Below are 17,071 nucleotides of genomic sequence, written 5' to 3'. Positions count from 1 at the left end.
TTCGGTGCATGCTTCAAAGTCATTGAGCAAGAAGCACAAGAAGAGAACTCAGGTCTCGAGTCCTTCTCAGAGTGATGACGAGACTCATAAGTCGCAGGAGAAGTTGCTTCGCAAGGACGTGGAGGCTCCGACTCCGGAGGTTCAAGTCTCCGATGGTGAGGTTTCGCCTGTGAATTCACCACTTCATTCACTGAAGCCGATTTTCTAATCCGTCTCCAGCTCCGACTCAATATTCTGACCAGGAGGGTGAGGGAGTGATGGAGAAGAGGAGGCTCCGTTGCCTGGGGTTCGTTGACCCCGGTGCATCAGCCTGAGGTGGAGTTCGAAGTCTAGGACTCCGCTCCCTCGAGAGCAGCCTGTGGGCTCATATCCAGCTTTTCCTGCTCCAGGTCAGGACCCTACTCAGTTCCTGAATGCTATGTATGGAGTTTTTTCAAGAGCTATGTAACCCTCTGGTGCACCAGTTGCCCCACGGGTCCATTAGCATACAATCTGGGTATCCCTCAGACTTGCGCTCCTGCGCCTTTTATGCCATTTATGCCGGCTCCGATGCCGCCTTAGCTTTTCTCGGCGCCGCTGAAGCCTTCGACGCCGATGCTGAATCCGATCCGACCTAGTGTTCAGCGGTCTGGTCCTCCGGCTTCGGGCTCGGCTCCAACTGAGTCGATTCAGGACCCGCAACTTCATTCATGAAGGAGAGGTTGAGGCGTGAGGCACAGACTTCTGGAAGAGCAGAGGTACCGCGAAGCAGAAATGGAAGAAGGGGAGCTGCAGGATTCAGAATATCTTTTCGATCTGAGGCTAGTGGTCTTGAACTGTCCCCTGATTGGGATGTGGCCTCTGTTTCTGACTCCCCTTCTAAGGATGTGACACCTTATCAGGTGGTTATAAGGAAGGCTGCAGACTTGTTGAATTTAACACTTTCTACTGCAGAGTATAAAGCTAATATACTGACTGAAGTCCTTCATTCACCTACCTCTGTTGTCAAGCCTATGCTCCCCTTCAATGATGCTTTGGCAGGTTCTACAAGCGCTGCTGTAAGAAGACTGGATCGTGTCGATCGTCTTGCAGGATGCGTATTTCCACATCCCTATGAAGTCGCACAAAGTATCTTCGATTTACGGTGGGGTCGCAGCACTACCAGTTTGCGGTCCTTTCGTTTAGTCTTACTACTGCACCTTGAGTCTTCACCAAGGTGATGGCAGTGGTGGCTGCACATCTCAGGGGTTCTGGTATTCCCTTATCTGGATGATTGGCTGATCAAAGCGGACTCTCCAGAGAAAGTGCTCCATCTGCAAGTCACAATTCAAATGTACAGTTTGGGTTTTTAAATAAATGTACCCAAATCTCACCTGGTGCCCTCCCAGCGCAACCTGTTCATTGGTGCTGCACTGGATACTACTGTATGTCTGGCATTCCCTCCACCTCAAAGGATTCGCGACATACAGAAAATGATTCCTTTATTTCACAATGGAGCGGTCGGTCCAGTCCTGAAGGTCCTTCGTCTGCTCGGTCTGATGGCTTCCTGCATTCTGTTGGTTAACCATGAACGCTGGCATATGAGGTTACTCCAGTGGTGCCTCCGCAGGGTGTGGTATCAACACAACGGAGATCTCAGGGAGTCCATCAGGATCTCCAGAGAAACTGCAGCGGATCTGTCTTGGTGGAGTGTGGAGGGCAATCTGTCTCAAGGAAAGCCTTTCCAACTTCCTCCAGCGGTGGCCACAGTGATAACAGATGCGTCCACTCTAGGGTGGGGTGCTCATATGGGGGGGATCTGGAAATCAAGGGTCTTTGGTCTCCAGAGGAAAGGTTGCTTCACATCAACCTTCTGGAATTGCGGGCGTTATGTCTGGCGCTCAAGGCCTTTCTCCCTTCCCTTCGCGGGCGGTCGGTTCAGGTCCTGACGGACAACACCACCGCGATGTGGTATGTGAACAAGCAGGGAGGAGTAGGGTCGCAGTGTCTCTGCTGAGAGGCTCTGCATCTCTGGTCCTGGGTTCAGGATCATCGGATTTGTCTGATGGCAAATCATCTGGCTGGTGTTCTGAAGGTGCATGCAGACAGTCTCAGTCGGCAGTTCTCAGTCAACCACGAGTGGAGGCTTCATCCAGAGGTAGTTTGTCACGTCTTTCGGACGTGGGACTCCTCAGGTGGACCTCGCTCGCCACTCGTGAGAATGCTCACTGCCCGACTTTCTGCAGCCTCCAGTTTCCGATGCAGGGAGCCTTGGGGGACGCGTTTCAGTTGAGTTGGTACTCTCCTCCTTTACGCATTTCCTCCCATACCCTTGATTCCTCTGGTTCTGAGGAAGATTCGCCAAGACCGGGCCCAAGTTATATTGGTCGCCCCGGATTGGCCAAGAAGGGTGTGGTACACAGATCGTCTCCACCTCTCCTTGTGCCTGCCACTCCGTATCCCTTTCAGGGCAGATCTCCTCTCTGATGGAGGGGCAGGGTCCACACCCCCACCTCCAGACTTTACACCTTCATGCCTGGAGATTGAACGGGGCAACCTGAATTCCTTTTCTCTCCCACATGATGTGGTGGATGTCATTCTATCTGCCAGGCATGACTCCACTAAATCAATCTATTCTTACAGATGGTCTAAATTTGTGACTTGGTGTGGGGAGAAGTCCATTGACCCTTTGAGGGCTCATTTGTCAGATATACTCCTATTTGCTCTTTCTTTAGCACAGCAAGGTTTTGCTGTGGCTACAGTGAAATGTTATCTTTCGGCTTTGTTGGCATTTCTCTGCCTGCCGGATCAGCCATCCTTATTTAAATCTCCTATTTTAAGATTTCTGAAGGGCCTTACAAATTTCCCCCTACTCCTTTTATTGTGCCTCAATGGGACTTTAATCTGGTGCTTACTTTTCTAATGGGTTCCCCTTTCGAACCTCTACATAATTGTCCCTTGAGGTTGTTGTCTTTTAAGACGGTTTTCCTAGTTGAAATTACCTCGGCAAGGAGGGTAAGAGCTTCAAGCTTAGTTCGAAGCCCCCATTCTTGACCATTCATGCTGAACAAATGGTTCTTAGGACCAGGGTTGCTTTTCTGCCTAAGGTAGTAACTCCTTTCCATCTAGGACAGTCTACTACCCTTCCTACCTTCTATTCTCCCCCTACCCCCCTCACCCTTCCAAGGAGGAGGAGCGGCTTCACCGTCTGGACCCTAAGAGGGCATTAGCTTTTATCGTGATAGGACTAAGGACTATCGAGTTGATGACCAGCTGTTTGTTGGATTTGCTGGTTGCGGAAAAGGAAGAGCTGTGCACAAGCGCACACTTTGGAAATGGTTAATTCTATGCATCAAGATCTGCTACGCCCTGGCTGGTAAGGAGCCTCCAGAGGGTATAAGAGCCCACTCTACTAGAGCAAAGTCTTCAACTTCTGCTTTGTCTAGGGGTGTACCTGTTCAGAACATTTGTAAAGCTGCAACTTGGGCCTCCCTCCACACTTTCGCGAAGCATTGCTGCTTGGATACCGAAGTGAGGGAAGGCCACTTTGCACATTTTGTCCTCCAGGATTTTCTGGTATAGGAGAGTGGACACCCTCCTCCGGGAGTGGGGACTGCTGTGGGAATCTTTTCACAAGGTGGGAAATCCACTGGCAGATGTATTCATCAGAAGAAAGTTACTTACCTTCGGTAACGCTTTTCCTGGTGGATACAGTATCTGCCTGTGGATTCCTCACTGACCCACCCGCCTCCCCGTTGTCCACTTTTATACCGGAGTAACTGATGTTGTTTTTTATTGTTGAAGGAAGTTTTATTTGTATTGCTTTTCTGCTTGGTTTCACTGTTTTATCTTGACATCTGTGAATATATCTACTGATGTTGTTCTGTCCATGTGCCTTGAAGGCACAGAAAAAAGGGTGGAACTGACGTCACGCCGGTGTGGGCCTATTATGGAGTCTGACGTCAGCGGAGTTGCGCGCGGTGTTGTGCCTCTGACGTCGTCTACATCGGCGCAAAGCTACAAAAAGAATTTTCAACTGTTGCTGACACAAGGAGATATTCACAAGGTGAGGAATCTACAGGCAGATACTGTATCCACCAGAAAAAGTGTTGCCGAAGGTAAGTAACTTGTTCTTCTGGTGCGAACAAAACCTTCACCCACTCCAAGCACCTGCAGAGCAGATTTAGCCATATCTTCTCTTTGGGTAAATCAGGTCTCACTTTCTCTTCAGTTAAGGTTCACCTGGCTGCAATTTTCTGCTCTAGGAAATCTAAAGTTCCTTCTCTCTGTTCATCTATTCTTATAAAGCAGTTCATGAGAAGTCTCCTACGCATTTCCCTCTGCATGAGCCTCCTCCAGAATTGAAGCTTAATTTAGTCCTGGCATAGTTGATGAGACAGCAGTTTGAGCCAATTGACAAAGCCGAGCTCCAGTTTCTCACCTGGAAGGTCGCCATCTTACTGGCTTTCATGGCGACATACAAGCTTTTACAATTAAGGAACCTTTTCTACATTTTACTTAGAATTCTGTAGCTCTGTGAACTAATCAGACTTATTCCAATAGTCAGTACCGTGTCACCTCAACGAACCAGTGATATTACAATATTTCTTTCCAAACCCATGTAGTCAAACAAAACCGGCTTTATATACGTCTGATATTAAGAGGTGTTTAAAGTTCTACCTACACAACAGATGGAAAACCGATCAGTTACTGGTCGCTTACGAACCAGGAACAGCTGTAACGAAGGCCAGTTGCCAGGTGGGTGTCTTCTGCGATCCAATTCTGTCACGAAAAGGCTAGCCAGCCTCTGACGAGGACTAGAGCACAATCCACCAGAACAGTTTCTACATCAGCAGCTTTGTTTGGTGGAGTTACATTGGACAAGATGTTGTGCTGCGAAATGGAAGAAGGTACACACTTTTACGAGACATTCCTGGCTTCAGTCTACACAGCATGAGGATGCAGCTATTTACCTAGCTGTACTGCATCATCTCTTCAATTAAGGTCAGCCTCTTTGTTTGAAATAAGGAAACTTATGAGTGGTGCTAGCACCAGTTCACACAGGCTGCAATGGCCGGCCTGTAGTCAGTTTGTGTGGTCTTTCATGAGTAGAAAAATGCATGCTGCAACCCATGGGAGCCTTCTGGTGTACCTAGGCCCTGGTTACCTTAGGACCATATACTAGGGACTTAAAGGGGTACACCAGTAGCCAATCAGGACGGTTTCAAATGACTTACCTTAGTTCAATTTAGGAAGAGCACAGCAAATGGGCTCCTGATTAGCAGGATCCCGGTCAGACTAGGCAGATAACAGACACCAGCAAACTGTGGGGGTAACCATGAAAGCAGATCATACTTTCTACAAATACCAATCCAACATTGATTATAATGCGCTCTTCTGCCCAGTATGATGCTGTTAGTCTTATTTAGATCTTACTTTGACAATTGGGTGTCTCTTCCCTCCCCTGGTGAACGTGTCCACTTCTGCAAAATAATAGCGTGAGGGCAACGCATAGTTCGAGGCATGTGGGCTGCTGAATTCATATCTGTGCATAGATCGCCGCCTAGTGTTGGATCCGGATGATTGCACATTGTTGTCCTGGAAGAGTCTTCGAAGTATCACGAGATAGGTGGCTCCTCCCCTGGACTACAGTGCGCATGGGCATCGACTTCATCCCCAGATTGTTTTTTTTCCGCCATTGAGTTCGGATGTGTTTCGGTTCCCTCTGTCGGAATCGATAGCTGTTTAACTTACTTTGCTCGAGACCAAAAGGTCTTTAGGACTCGCGTCGGTATTGTCTATCGTCCGGGTTCGTTTGTTTCATCGACTCTGAACCATCTCTACCCTTCCGCGTGCTTTCGGCGCGGACGGGCCTACACGACGCTCCAACCTACTTCATCATGGAACAAAGTCCATTTAAGAGGTGCCCGGTGTGTGCCTCAAAGTACCCACATATCGACGTGGACCCAGTGTGCAATAAGTGCTTGTCGCCGGACCACGACGAGGCCAAGTGTATGGCCTGCTCCAAGTTCCGGTCGAAGAAGACACTCAAGCTCCGCCGAGCTGCAAGACTGCAGGCCCAGCGATCGGCACCCCCTCCGGACATCTTCGAGGAGGATGTCGGAGACGACACTATCCAAGATATCACAGAATCTAACCCGGCGTCGGAGGTCGAGGAAGCCTACGACGCGGAAGACTAGGATTTCGAGGAAGTCGTCGGAGGTAGGGGACGACGATGGGGCCATTGACACCGTAGAGGATAGCTCGGAAGAGGAGCTTCCTCACACTGACTCCGGGGCCAGCCCCCATTCTAAGGCCCAGGCCGAGGGATCGCCTTCGGGCCTTACCCAAAGCCTTGATTCCCGTCCTACGGCTCCGCCTTCCGGCCCGGCCAAGGACATTGATACGGCACCGCTTACGGTACAAAAACCGAAAGTGAAACCATCGGTCTCGGACGTATCTAAACCGAAAGCGCAAGTCGCACTGGTCGGTTCGAAGACTTCGGAGGCCTCGGCACCAAAGAAATCCAAGATGGCCGTCGAGCTCAAGAGCCGCGCCAAAATAGCCGACCCCAAGACTACAGTGTCGAAGCCGAAGGTGACAACGCCCGACGCGGCTGCGTCGGCACCGAAGTTGGTCGATGCACTGAAGAGTCTCATCGATACCAAGAAGGTCGACGACCATAAGAAGGCCACGAAGAAGCGGCAGGACGACCCCAAGTCTCTCACTGCCCCGCTTCCACTCGACAAGGCCAAGGGGGGAGCTGCGTCGGCTCCGAAGACTGCGTCCTTGGTTGCCGTCCCAAAACCAGCTTCAGAAGACTCTCTCGAGCCGGTCCGTCCCTCCGCCTCGTTCACCAAGAAGGTCACAGAGTCCCTTCAGCGTATTAGGGAGGGGGCCGCAGCAGTCGAGCCGAAGGACACTGTGCCGCCCAAGCCTCTACAAAAACCGGCGAAGGCGCCGACGCCGATTCTGTTCATGTTGCCGCCGAAGACGGCGCCAAAGGCTTTAACAGCAAAACCTGGGGCCGGGGTGCCCTTGAGGTTATCTTCGGCGCCGAAGGCATCGTTGGTGGTTCCAAGCCCGCGCCACCAACCACTGGCAGAAGAGCGTCGAGAAGTGATCATCGACGCCAACACAGGCAAGCTCTCTCTCCTTAAACGGAAGATCACCTTTGAGCCAGCTTTGGAACATTTCCAAATCCCACTTAAGAAAAAGTTGGACTCTGCTGGTGCCTCTACCCCTATGGAGCCTGCATCACCACAAAGCCATGAACTCTCACCCACTCATTCTAATGTTGAGGAGGGTGATGGAAACGAAGAGGATGAGTATGCCTATCCAGTTTACTCAGACCCAGAGGATGTGACTGAGCCTTGGTCTGCTCGTGGCGACCCTGGGGACCCTCATTCGGGACAGGAGCCTCCGCTGTTTTCAGCAAAAACTTCCCCAACAGAGGACTCTGCGGCTTTCAATGCTCTGATTGAAAGAGCGGCAGCCAATCATGAAGTCTACCTCCATGCGGACCCAGTAGACGTCGAGTTTATTTTTGACACCTTTTCAGTCGCTGAAATAACTGTAAAGACATTGCCAATGCTAAAAGGGGTGTTAAAACATGCGCCAGAGGTCTTCAAGGAGCTCACCCGAGCAAGAGTCATCAACCCTCGTATCGACAAGAAGTACAAGGCAGCGCCCACTGATCCAACATACATCAAAGGACAGTTGCCTCTGTGAGTTGGCTCTTTTGAGTGCATTGGAGACAACCAAGGAATCCAGACTACGGGTGATGCTCCTCCCCCAGACAAGGAATCAAAAGTATTTGAGGCTTCGGGGAAACGTGTTGCTGCGCAGGCAGCCAACATATGGCACATATCCAACACAGGCGCTACTTGCGCGTTACGACAGGGCACACTATGACACTCTTGAGACCCTTCTACAGCACTTGCCAGATCAATATAAGGAGGCAGCAGAAATGTTGATTCAGGAGGAGAAACTTATCACCAATTCTTCAATTAAGTGCGCTCTGGATGTGGCAGACACCGCCTCAAGGTCAATAAACACTAGTGTTCTACTGCGTAGACATGCATGGCTCAGAATATCCGGTTTCAAACCGGACATTCAAACTACCATCCTAAACCAAACTGTCAATCCAGACCACCTGTTTGGCCCAGAAGTTGATACCACCCTCGAAAAAATGAAAAAGGACACCGACACTGCTAAGTCTATGGGTGCCTTGCAGTCCCAGCAGTTTCGGGGTGGTTCTTTTCGGAGCTCCAATAATAGGCACCTCGAGGGGTCAAGCGTCAGTCCACGCAATTCTATAAGAGTAACACCCAATCCTCCTATACCAACAAGGGTCGGGGTGGATACCGTGGCAACAACGTCAAAGGCAGAGGACGTGGTAATAACAGCTCCAGGTCCTCCACCGCCAGCAAACAGTGACGCCTTGTCACTGCCCCCGACCACGCAACACCGGTCGGGGGGAGACTCCAGCAGTTCCTGCCCGTGTGGAAGTCCATCACCACGGACAGGTGGGTCAGATCTCTTATCCAATATGGTTATTGTCTGGAGCTCACATCCATTCCACCCAACATACCCCCAAAGAGCCGTCCTATGTCCGGCGAGCACTTGCACTTGTTGCAGCAGGAAGTCAACGTCATGCTGCAAAAAGGAGCAATAGAGCTCGTGCCCCTGCAGGAAAGGGGTACAGGAGTTTACTCCCTGTACTTTCTGATTCCAAAGAAGGACGGATCCCTCAGGCCCATCCTAGACCTCAGACCTCTCAACTTTTACATTCTGTCAGAACATTTCCATATGCTCACTCTGCAGCAGGTTCTCCCACTGCTTCAGCAGGGGGACTTCCTGGCGACTGTGGACCTCAAGGATGCGTACTTTCACATTCCACTGCATCCTTCACACAGAGTACCTCAGGTTCACCATTCAAAACCAGCACTACCAGTTCAAGGTTTTGCCTTTCGGTGTCACCACAGCGCCCAGGGTCTTCACAAAGTGCCTAGCAACGGTGGTGGCGCATCTGAGACGTCAGAACATCCACGTCTACCCCTATCTGGACGACTGGCTCATTCAAGCGAAGTCGGCCCAGCAGTGCGCCGACCACGTGTCCCACACCATTCACCTTCTGCACGATCTGGGGTTTTCACTGAATTACCCAAAATCCCATCTCCAGCCCGCCCACGTACGGCAGTATCCGGGTGCGACCATAAACACTCTGGCGGCCACTGCGCAGCCAAATTCAGTGAGTCAACAGCATTCAGTCGCTGATCCAACTATTCAGACCTCAACACTCGCTTCCAGCAAGAGTGTTCATGCAGTTGATAGGCATGATGGCCTCCTGCATCTCCATAGTCCCACACGCGAGACTACATATGCGTCCGCTTCAGGAGTGCTTAGCACGTCAGTGGACTCAGGCTCACGGGCAGTTGAAAGACCTAGTGTTGGTGAGCGGTCGGGCATACAACTCTCTGCATTGGTGGAATCCACAAAACCTTTGCAAGGGCCGACCGTTTCAAGAGCCTGTGCCGCAGATCATCCTGACAACGGACGCTTCTCTCCAGGGATGGGGAGCGCATGTACTCCAATACACAGTGCAGGGACTATGGACACTACAGCAAAAGAAGATGCACATCAATGTACTGGAACTGATGGCGATCTTCATGGCCTTGAAGGCATTCAAAGTACATCTGTGCAACAAGGTCGTGTTGATCCGGACGGACAACATAACGGCCATGTACTACATTCAGAAACAGGGGGGCACACACTCTCCGCAGCAGTCTCATCTGGCTCAGAGCATGTGGAAGTGGGCCATTCAGAGGAACACTTTCCTCATGGCAGAACATCTCCCGGGCAAGGACAATCAGATGGCGGACCTTCTCAGCAGGCACAGCCACCAAATGCACGAGTGGGAGATACATCCATCAGTACTCCAACCGTACTTCCAGAGGTGGGGTCATCCAGAGATAGACCTGTTCGCCACAAGGGAGAACGCAAAATGCCAAAGCTTCGCCGCCAGGTTCCCACACCCGCAATCGCAGGGCAATGCGATATGGATGAACTGGTCAGGCAGATTTGCGTACACTTTTCCCCCAGCACCTCTGATACGCTGGTGGCGCGCAAGCTCAGGCAGCACTCGATGACTCTCATCCTAGTTGCTCCAACGTGGGCTCGCCAACCATGGTACACCACGTTTCTGGAACTTTCCGTGGTACCGCATAAAAGGCTTCATCTCACACCCAGCCTTCTGACGCAGAGCCATGGCGACATTCAGCACCCAGATCCGCAACAGCTCAACCTGGCGATCTGGCTCCTGAGGTCCTAGAGTTTGGCTACCTTAATCTTCCTCCCAATTGCATGGACATCATACGGGAGGCAAGAAAGCCCACTACAAGAGCATGTTATGCGGCTAAATGGAAGCGGTTTGTCATCTATTGCGCAAACCACAACATTAATCCTCTAGATGCTTCCATTCAGAACATCATCTGTTACCTATTCCATCTATACCAGTGTAATCTGGCATATACTTCCATCCGCATTCACCTGTCTGCGATGGCTGCATACCTCCAAAATAGACAGCACCTTTCACTTTTCAAGGTGCCTGCTATCAAGGCATTTCTGGAAGGACTCAAAAGGGCCATTCCGCCACGGACTCCCAGCTCCAGAATGGAACCTCAAAGTGGTTCTTACAAGACTGATGGGTCCTCCCTTTGAGCAACTACATTCTTGCGAACTTCAGTTCTTGACTTGGAAAGTGGCTTTCCTAGAAGCAATTACATCGCTACGTAGGGTTAGTGAGCTGCAGGCCCTCACAATCAAAGAGCCTTTCTTCCAAGTTCATTCAAACAGGGTAGCTCAGCGCCAGTCCCCCTGGCCCCCGTCCCCTCCCCCCCCCCCCCCCCCCCCCCCCCCGCATTACTTACGATTCCTCCACCCTCCTAGCCCTCAACCCCGGCCGCTCCCCCAACTGCGCCCAAGCCGCTCCTGGACACACCCATGGACCCTTCTCTTGCTACTCCTTCAAATTCGACGGCACCAAGAACAACTCCTCATCTACCAACACACAACAGATATCCGACCCCAACCACCTACAATGCATCCTGCTCAACACCCACTCGGTCCACAGACACGCCATCGACCTCTGGAACCTACTAGACACCATCTCTCCGGACGTCGCCTTCCTAACAGAAACATGGATGAACGCCTCATCAGCCCCAGACATCACCATTGCCATCCCGGAAGGTTATAAGATCATTCGCAAGGACTGTTCCGGCCACACAGGAGGAGGCATTGCTATCGTCCATAAGAAATCCATCCGCATCTCAACCAGCTCTGACGTCCATCTCGCCAACTCTGAACACCTTCACTTCCAGATCCACATCGACCCCAAGACCACACTCGGAGGCACCCTCCTTTACAGGCCACAAGGACCCCGCGCACAATTTAGTGAAGACATCACGGACTTCATCACTCCACACGCGCTCCCCTCCGAGGATTACATCCTTCTGGGCGACCTCAACTTTCACCTTGAAAAGAACAACGACCGCAACACCACCACCCTTTTGGACAACCTCGCCAACCTCGGACTTAAACAACTTGTCGCTACCCCCACCCACATCGCAGGTCACACACTCGACCCTATCTTCACCTCCAGCAAACATGTATCCTTCGGCCACACCACGGCTCTCCTTTGGACCGACCACAGCTGCGTTCACTTACCTACAACAAGACCACTTCCAACAACCATCCTCAACCCACTCTGCAAAGAAACTGGAACAAAATCACCATTGACCAGATCTCCTCATCGCTTCTTCAAAACCCCCCAGCTCACTCCTCAAACCCAATGGTTATCCAACAGCGCTGACATCCTAGCACCACTGAAAAAACGACAAATCAAACTAGCCAGCAAGAAGGCCTCCTGGTTCAACGATGATCTTAAGAAATCCAAGAAACTCTGTCGCTCCCTTGAGAAGGCCTGGAAAAAAGACCCAACCACCAGAACCAAGGACGCCTTCAAAAACGCCACCCGCATACACCACCAACTAATCCGGTCAGCCAAGAAAGCCGCTTTCAAAGACCGACTAGATAACAACGCCCACAACAGCAAAGAATTATTCAACATCGTCAAAGAGTTTACCAACCCATCTGCCAACTCCAACGACATCACCCCCTCCCCAAGCCCTCTGCGACTCCCTAGCTTCCTTCTTCCACAACAAAATCGCAGACATCCACAACAGCTTCGACAACCGACCCGGAGACCAACCCACCCAACTCCCTGCAGGACCCCCACCCCCCCTGAACATCATCAATGACTGGAAGCCACTCTCCACTGAGGACACCATCCGTCTGATGAACTCTATCCACTCAGGATCCCCCACAGACCCATGCCCTCACCACATCTTTAACAAAGCAGACTCCGTTATTGCACCGCACCTCCGAGACGTCATCAACTGCTCCCTCAACTCCGCAACATTCCCGGAAAGCTGGAAACATGCGGAACTCAGCGCCCTCCTGAAGAAACCCACAGCTGACCCCACCGAACTCAAACTACCGCCCTATCTCACTCCTGAAAAAGCGGTCAACAACCAGCTTGCTGCCTTCCTCGAAACCAACAAATCCCTCGACTCCTCACAATCCGGCTTCCAAGCCAAGCACAGCACTGAAACCACCCTCATCGCAGCAACAGACGACATCCGAACTCTACTGGACAATGGAGACAGTCGCCCTCATCCTCCTCGACCTCTCCGCAGCCTTCGACACAGTCTGCCATAGCACCCTTCTACAGCGCCTCAAACATCGGAATCCAAGGAAAAGCACTGGAATGGATCACCTCGTTCCTCACCGGAAGAACCCAGAGAGTCCGCCTACCACCATTCAAGTCAGAGGCCACTGAAGTCATCTGCGGCGTACCACAAGGATCTTCACTCAGCCCCACCCTCTTCAACGTATACATGAGCCCCCTCGCGGTCATCGCACGCCAACACAACCTCAACATCATCTCCTACGCTGACGACACTCAACTGATCCTCTCACTCACCAAAGACCCGAACACTGCCAAAACCAACCTGCATGAAGGAATGAAAGAAGTAGCCGAATGGATGAAGCACAGCCGTCTGAAACTGAACTCAGACAAAACAGAAGTCCTCATCCTAGGCACCTCCCCCTCCGCCTGGGATGACTCTTGGTGGCCAGAGGCCCTTGGAAAAGCACCCATCCCGACGGACCACGCACGGAACCTGGGCGTCATCCTGGATTCCTCTCTCGATGAACAGGCAAGTCAACGCCGTTTCTTCATCTTGCTTCAACATTCTTCGCATGCTCAAAAAAACATTTCGCTGGATCCCCACCGAAACTAGAAAAACGGTCACCCACGCTCTGGTCACGAGCCGACTGGACTACGGAAACACCCTTTACGCCGGTACCACCGCAAAACTCCAGAAAAAACTCCAACGCATCCAGAACGCTTCAGCCAGGCTCATATTAGACATCCCGCGTAAAGAACACATCTCTGGTCACCTGAAAAACCTCCACTGGCTCCCCGTCAATAAGAGGATTACTTTCCGGCTCCTAACCCACGCACACAAAGCACTCTACGAAATCGGACCCGAATGCCTCAACTCACGACTGTCCTTCTACCCCCCCACGCCAGCTACGATCCTCCAACCAAGCCCTTGCCACTGTACCCCGCATCAACAAAACCACCATGGGAGATCCTTCTCCTACCTGGCAGCTAAAACCTGGAATTCACTTCCCACTCACCTTCGCCTTACTCAGAACCACCTAGCATTCAGAAAACAACTTAAAACGTGGATATTCGACAAGTAATTCCCCACCCGTCTTCAAGCGCCTTGAGACCCTCTGGGTATGTAGCGCGCTATACAAATTGTTTTGACTTGACTAACCCATAATTTCTACCCAAGGTTGTGTCTCAGTTCCACATCAAGCAAACCATTGAGTTGCCGGTGTTCTTTCAAAATCCAGAGTCACTGGCTGAGCGGATGCTCCACACCCTTGACGTTAAACGGGCCCTAATGTATTACATTGATAGGACCAAGGATTTTAGAAAGACTAAGCAGCTTTTTGTTGCCTTTGAGCCACATCACAAAGGTAACCCTATTTCCAAGGCTGGTATTGCTAGGTGGATCGTGAAATGTATTCAATTCTGCTATGCAAAGGCAAAACTCACTCTTACCATTCCACCAAGAGCCCACTCCACCAGAAAGTTGGGGGCCTCTATGGCTTTCCTTGGAAACATTCCCTTAGAGGACATATGTAGAGAAGCCACATGGTCTACCACACATACATTTACTAAGAATTACTGTGTAGACGTGCACTCCAAACAGCAGGCAGCTGTAGGGCAGGCTGTTCTCAAGACACTTTTCCAAACTGCTGCAGCTGGCACGGGCGGCCGCCGCTAATGGAGGGACTGCTATGTATTCTATGCACAGATATGAATTCAGCAGCCCACATGCCTCGAACTGCAAATGCTACTTACCAGTATGCATCTGTTCTTGGCATGTAGGGCTGCTGACATTCATATCGCCCGCCCTCCTCGGCGCCTGTAGCAGCTGCAGTGGTCACATTTCATTTCATGGCATGGTCATCATTCACTGAGTTTCACTCCATCTTGGCCACAATGGCTAAAAACAATCTGGGGATGGAGTCGATGCCCATGCGCACTGTAGTCCAGGGGAGGAGCCACCTATCTCGTGATACTTCGAAGACTCTTCCAGGACAACAATGTGCAATCATTCTGACCCAGCACTAGGCGGCGATCTATGCACAGATATGAATGTCAGCAGCCCTACATGCCAAGAACAGATGCATACTGGTAAGTAGCATTTGCATTCCTGAACAAGCTGTCTTTTATTCACTTCTTTCAGATTGCTGCCTACATGTCAGAATTTCCTTGGGTCTAACAGTATTTTGTTGCTAAATTGAAATGAGTACTTGTATGTATTTTATAAATAGCCTGTGTAGTTCAGATTGTGTGTAATCTTCTTAAGAACTTGCATCCTTAGGAACTTGCATCCAGTTGTTTGATCCTCCAAACAAGTAGAGACTATTGATTTTGGTTTGAAGATTTCTATGATTTACTGATTAACATCTTTTACTTTCAACATCCATTTTGCAGCTTAATAGACAAGTTACATTTTCTTTTGGTAGAGTTGTAATAAGGAACTGATGGCAGTGTCTTACAACTTGCTACAAAGGGACAATACTAGAAAAAGGAATCATGGACCAACTAAAATGCCGTACTTCATTCAGCCTCATTTCCCAGATGTTACTTTTGAGAACTTTTTCAATGTTGCGATGTGATCTTGGAGCCATGTAAGATCACTTGCTTGTAGGTCAGAAGTGTTTTCCCCTAATAAATGTGTTGTATGTGTGCTACGCTACCACCAGGGACTTAAGCTGACTGACTTAAAATGTACATGAGTAACAGTGTGGTCTAAATATTTGGCTATACATTGTTTGATTTCTTCCATAACAGCAAAGTAAATGAAATATCATTTTTGTAGGATGCTGCGAAGATCTGCAGACAGTTCACGGCTCGTGAGCAAGGGGAACTCCGATTTTCTGCTGTGGCTCTCAGCAAGTCTACATGAAACACCAGCAGCTACTGCTACTATGCAAAATTGCACTAGCTTCAACAATATTGTGGCTTTGGAGTTTTTGGTGAAGGATGTCCCCACCGCACTGCTTCTGTAATTCATTCACCAACTGGTCCAATATTGGTCATATTAAAGTGTACTGTACTGAATGCTTGCATTGTATTACGTTGTTACATGGTTACTTGTTGCGATTGTTAAATCTGAGAGTTGCAAATAAATGAATGTTCAATCCAGCTTGTCACTATTATTTTGGAACGCTTGCAGTGTTGTAGTATGGTTTGGGTTACACACTAACTTTGTTTACCTAGAGCAGCAATTCACAACCTATTTTATATGGGAAAGCCCCTAAAATACTTAATTTCATTAAGTACCCATGTATGAGATTTTACAGCTCGGAAAAGTTGATAGTGGGCAGCACATTTCAATTGCAGCATAATTGTTTTAGGTAAAGTGTTTTTTTATTTGTCAGATTATTTCTGAACTTTTACAATCCTTATTTTTGTATTTGCATTTTATTTGCAAATTTGGATGCAGGACAATCTGGTCTTACACATATTCACAAGCTTGAATCATTCCTTTTCAGACTGGGAGTCTACAGTAATCTTAAATGGCAGAAAATGTTCTCTACCAAGGGATAGTCAGTCATAAGCACTGAATTGTCCCTCCCACACAAGATCCCAGAGCACATGTTATTAATGTCTTTAATACATATGCATGTGTATGTAGGGGCTTACGTCTTTGGTGGAGTTCTCAACCAAGAAAAGCCACACTCCAATAGTAGCTACAGTGATAGTTTTAGTCCACTGGCTGACACGTTTTGACCAACAAGGTACGGTCTTTGGCTTTGACAAAGACTGTATTGGTTGAAACTCCACCAAAGAGTTTTGCCCATTTGAGATGTGGGTCCTGCTCCTGCCAAGTGTGCACCAGCCCCAACAGGTGGATGTGGTTGGAAACAGCAGGGAGAGCTGTTGTGGAATGTGTGTACCTTGCATATAGCCATATGCAGCCTGACAGTCTATTAATGAAATATTCCTATGTAAATGATTCTTTTCAAAATGACAATTCAATTTACTGTGCCATATTTAAAGACCTTGCAATAGAAATCTTTCACAAACCTTTGAAAGTAAAGTGAATGAGACCATTAGCCTAAAGGCTGCTATAGAAAGAACAGCGAAAGCTTGCATTGTTCCTTTGAACCTTGCAGTACTTCCAGCTGGCACTGTTCCTTGAATATCACAGTGCCCCCCTGTATCTCAGCGTGCCTCATAGGTGGCCATTGTCAGTTAATATTTCCAGCTTCTACGGGTAAGATCCTGGGCTCTGCCTTTTTGGCAATGTAGTCAGGAAAATGTTTTAAAAAGCATTCAATTTTTGAACAGGTTTTCAGCAGCTGGAGTGCTGAGAACCATTTTTCTGACCGGAAAGACTTTACATTTTTTGCCCAGAATGTCCTTAGCTTTTTGAAGTGCATTTCTGTGGGAAGACTT

The 17,071-nt window shown here is 49.6% G+C and overlaps 1 long non-coding RNA gene across 1 annotated transcript in view; it reads left to right on the top strand.

The window, feature by feature from the left end:
• Window positions 1–15,814, top strand: part of LOC147728917 (uncharacterized) — a 237,366-nt gene extending 221,552 nt beyond the window's left edge. The window contains exon 3 of the long non-coding RNA XR_015309588.1: window positions 15,489–15,814. This is a non-coding gene — a long non-coding RNA (uncharacterized LOC147728917). The remainder of the gene's footprint in view (window positions 1–15,488) is intronic.
• Window positions 15,815–17,071: the final 1,257 nt, after the last annotated feature.

This window comes from Lissotriton vulgaris, chromosome 3_1 (genome assembly GCF_964263255.1).
Source record: "Lissotriton vulgaris chromosome 3_1, aLisVul1.2, whole genome shotgun sequence".
NCBI lineage: Eukaryota > Metazoa > Chordata > Amphibia > Caudata > Salamandridae > Lissotriton > Lissotriton vulgaris.
This window is presented reverse-complemented; position numbering and strand designations above follow the sequence as displayed.